The sequence below is a fragment of the Bison bison genome, unplaced genomic scaffold (assembly GCF_000754665.1).
Source record: "Bison bison bison isolate TAMUID 2011002044 unplaced genomic scaffold, Bison_UMD1.0 scf7180017864101, whole genome shotgun sequence".
Taxonomy (NCBI): Eukaryota; Metazoa; Chordata; class Mammalia; order Artiodactyla; family Bovidae; genus Bison; species Bison bison.
This window is the reverse complement of record NW_011494673.1, coordinates 2632921-2637553: the sequence shown is the minus strand read 5'-3', so window position 1 is coordinate 2637553 and position 4633 is coordinate 2632921. Positions and strand designations below refer to the sequence as shown.

The 4633-nt window shown below is 42.1% G+C and overlaps 1 non-coding gene across 1 annotated transcript; it reads left to right on the top strand.

Moving 5' to 3' along the window:
- Nucleotides 1-2851: 2851 nt before the first annotated feature.
- Nucleotides 2852-2924, top strand: TRNAE-UUC. Its single transcript has one exon. It is a non-coding gene; the product is annotated as a tRNA-Glu (tRNA).
- Nucleotides 2925-4633: the final 1709 nt, after the last annotated feature.

The following is a 4633-nucleotide window of genomic DNA, read 5'->3' as shown; positions in this document are numbered from 1 at the left end:
GCATCAGGTGGCCAAAGTATTGGAGCTTCAGCATCAGTCCTTCCAACAACTATTTAGGATTGATTTCTTCAGGATTGACTGGTTTGATTTCTTTGCAGTCCAAGGGACTCCCAAGAGTCTTCAACACCATAGTTCAAAAGCATCAATTCTTCAGTGCTCAGCTTTCTTTATGGTCCAGCTCTCACATCCATACATGACTACTGGAAAAACCATAGCCTTGACTAGACAGACCTTTGTTGGCAAAGTAATGTCTCTGCTTTTTAATACACTGTCTAGGTTTGTCATAACTTGTCTTCCAAGGAGCAAGCATCTTTTAATTTTGTGGCTGCAGTCACCATCTGCAGTGCTTTTTGGAGCCCAAGAAAATAAAGTCTGTCACTGTTTCCATTGTTTCCCCGTGTATTTGCCATCAAGTGATGGGACCGGACGCCATGATCTTCGTTTTTTGAACGTTGAGGTGTAGGCCAGGTTTTTCACTCCCCTTTGCCCTTCATCAAGAGGCTCTTTAGTTCCTCTTCGCTTTCTGCCATAAGGGTGGTGTCATCTGCGTATCCTGAGGCCTGAGGCCAGTGTTGGATTGTGGGCTCTGGGATCATAAGAGTTGGGATCTACTGAGGAATGGGTGAATGTCCCAGTGCCTACTATAGTGTTAGCACACAGATGCTTACTGAATACTGTACTTTATTGAGGTATAGTTGATACAATATGATGTTTCTGGTGTACAGCATAATGATTTACCATTTTTAAAGGTTATGCTCCATTTATAATTATCATGAAATATTGGCCATAATTCCTGTCATATTATATATCCTTACAGCTTATTTATTTTATACATCATTGTTTGTGCCTCTTAACCCTCTACCCCTTCCCTCTCCTCACTGGTAACCACTAGTTTCCTCTCCATATCTTAAGCCTATTTCTTTTTTGCTATAGTCACGAGTTTGTGTTAGTTTTTGGACTCCACATATAAGTGATATCATACAGTATTTGTCTTTCTCTGTCTGACATATTTCACCGAGCAGAATACCTTCCAGGCCCATCCGTGTTGTTGTAAATGCCAAATTTTCACTCTTCTGTGGCTGAATAGTATTCTATTGTGTATACGTACCACATCTTTTGTTTATAGACATTTAGGTTGCTTCCATATCTTAGCAATTAAAAAAAAATCTATTATTTATTTTATTTATTTGGTTGCAGCATGTGGGATCTAGTTCCCTGACCAGGGCCTGAACCAGGGCCCTCTGCAATGGGAGCTCAGAATCTTAGTCACTAGACCACCAGGGAAGTCCCATATCTTAGCAATTGTAAATAATGCTATTTACAATTGGCTGTTGGAGTGCATGTATCTTTTTGAATTCGTGTTTTTGTTTTTTTCAGTTTGGATATATATGCAGAGGAGAATTGCTGGATCATGTGGTAGTTCTATTTTTAGCTTTTTGAGAGGTCTCCATACTGTTTCCACAGTGGCTGCACCGATTCACATTGCCACCAACAGTGTAGGAGGGCTCTCTTTTGTCCATATCCTTGCCAACATTTGTTATTTGTGTTCTTCTTGATAGCAATCATTCTAAGAGGTGTGAGGTGGTATCTCATTGTGGTTTTAATGTCTCTGATTAACGATATTGAGAATCTTTTCATGTGCATATTGGCCATCTGTGTATCTTCTTTGGAGAAATGTCTATTCAGGTTTGTGCCCATTTTTTAATCAGGTTTTTTTTTTATGTTGAGTTATATGAGCTGTTTTTATATTTTGTATATTAACCCCTTATTGGTCATGTCATTTGCAAATATTTTCTCTCATTCAGTAGGTTATCTTTTCATTTTGTCAATGGTTTCCTTTTCGGTACGAAAGCTTTTACTTAAGGTCCTATTTTTAATTTTAACTTTGTTAACACCAAAAGCATTTTGTATTGGGGTGTAGTTGATTAACGATGTTGTGGTAGCTTCAGGTGAATGCTTTTATTTCTTTTGTCTTAGGGGACAGACTCAAAATCTGTTGGTACAATTTATGTCAGAAAGTGTTCTGCCTACATCTTCTTCTGGGAGTTTTATGGTTTCTGGTATTACATTTAGGTCTCTAATTCACTTTGAATTTATTTTTGTAAATAATATGAGGAAAATGTTCTGATTTCATTATTTTACATGTAGCTGTCTAGTTTTCCCAGCACCACTTACTGAAGAGATGGTCTTTTCCTCATTGTATATTCTTCTTTGTCATAGATTAATTGCCCATAAGTTTGTGGGTTTATTTCTGGGCTATTTTTAAAAATATTAATTTTTATTTATTTATTTGGTGGTGCCAGATCTTAGTTGCATGGCATGTGAACTCTTAGCTGTGGCACGTGTAATCTAATTCCCTGACTGGGGATTGGACCCCAGCTCCCTGTATTGGGAGTTTTAGCCACTGGAGAACCAGGGAAGTCCCTGGGCTCTCTTTTTGTTCCACTGGTCTGTGAGTCTGATTTTTGTGCTAGCATACTATCTTGATTATTGAAACTTTATAGCATAGTCTGAAGTCAGGGAGTATGATACCTCCAGTTTTATCCTTCTTTTCTCAAGATTGTTTGGCTCTCCTGTTTCATAATGTCTTTTATATTATGGAAGTTCCTTTTATTTTGAACTGCAAAGAATTGTCTGGGGAAGGACTGTTAGCCTAAATAACCTCAGCCATTTTTGGTGTTTGGTCCTGACAAAAGTCATCTGAAATGAATTAAGTTTTTTGAAAGAGAAGATAAAAAAATTTATTACTGATTTTAGAAATCATTCCTGGAAGGTTGACCTTAAGACTGCAGATGTTAGATGTTATAAACAAGCTCTGTAAGATCACTTAGAGAGCAGTCATGTTGGAAGTTCCCTGGCAGTCCAGCGGTTAGGACTTGGCACTTTCAATGCCATGGGCCCAGGTTCAATCCCTGGTTGGGGAACTACGATCCCACAAGCTGTGAGACCTGGCCAAGAATTTTTAAACAGTAAAAAAAAGTCACCTTAAAAGTTATGGGGAATGGGGTTGGGTGGGTGGACAATGCTCCTAATATTTTACTTATATTAGAAGTAAATAATGGCTTCTAATATGTGGCTCCAGGGGTCACATTATTCCAAAAATTTAAATATGTTCTATCTTATATGGAAATGAAGCTTCTGGAAAGTTGTGTTTAATGATGCATGTATCGATAGTGTAGATGAAGATCCTAATGGTGAAGATATATGAGTATTTTTTTGGCTGTGCTGGGTCTTCATCATGGCACATGAGCTTTTCACTGCTGCGCATGGACTTTCTCTAGTTGCAGCGAATGGGGTCTGCTTTCTCGTGGTGGCGTGTGGGCTTCTTCTTGTGATGGCATCTCTCATTGTGGAGCATGGGCTCTAGGTGTGTAGGCTCAGTAGTCGTGTTTGCAAGGGCTCAACAGTTGCAACATGTGGGCTTAGTTGGGGATCCTAATTCCCCAACCAGCCATTGAACCCCAGTCACCTGCATTGGCAGGTGGATTCTTAACCACTGGCCACCAGGGAAGTCCCTCTAAAATAATTTATAAAATGAGATTAAGCATACATACAGTTTTATTAAGAGAATATAATAAATTAAGAACTGTAGGCCCTTGAACAGCCATGATATACAAGTTGGGACCTGGGGACAGGGAGCTGGGGAATACACCTATGCTGTGACCTGTACACAGCGAAGGGATCCATCTCAGGCATCAGAGCTGACACCTGAGGCAGCTGGTCTTTGCCGTGGTGTCCCCACGCCTGCTCTGGTCCCCGTTTCAGCATACATGTGCTCCTCCTCTGGTTGGCAGGTGTCCCAGGAAGAATGCAGTAGACGAGGTTCTCGCATGCAGACTGCCTGCATGTCGACCACTGCCCTGGAGTATGGGGGTCTTTGGGCAAGTCACCTCACCTTCTTGCACTGACTTCCTGCAAGATGGGCTTTTGCCACACCCACCTGTGCCCCTTTGCCTCTGGTCAGAGCTCCTCCCCCTAAAGGTGGGTACCTTGGCATGTGCCCCCCAAAGGCTGGTCTCCAGGTGTACACTGAGAGGAGAGTGTGCCTCTCCGGGAATGGGCAGAGTCACCAGGAAGAGACGCACCCAAGGTCCCTTAAGTCGTGAGGGGTCATTGCAAGGACCAGGGGGAAAGGATTCAGATGGGAATCTTGACCTCAGGCTGCAGGAGTGGGAAAGGTTGTCTGGGACAGAATCGATGAAACTCTTGGGCTTCCATCATTTTCTGCCCCCTTGAAAATGGGCATCCATTTCTGTTTGGAGCTCTCTGTCTTTACAGATTCACCTGCTCTGCATTTTTTAATCTTCCTGACTCTTCCGACCAGCTCATGTGTGTATGTGTGTGCTAAGTCACTTCAGTTGTTTCCGACTCTTTGTGACCCATGGATTTTAGCCTACTAGGATCCTCCAGGTCAGAATACTGGAGTGGGTTGCCATGCCCTCCTCCAGGGGGTCTTCCGACCCAGGGATTGAATCCATGTCTCTTACGGCTCCTGCATCGGCAGGCAGGTTCTTTACCACTAGTGCCACCTGTGAAGCCTCCAACCAGCTCCTCTCCTTTCTTTCTGACCTGCAGTTTCTACTGCTTTTCAACCTCTGCTCCAGCCACGAACTGCCTTTTCTTTTTTAATTTT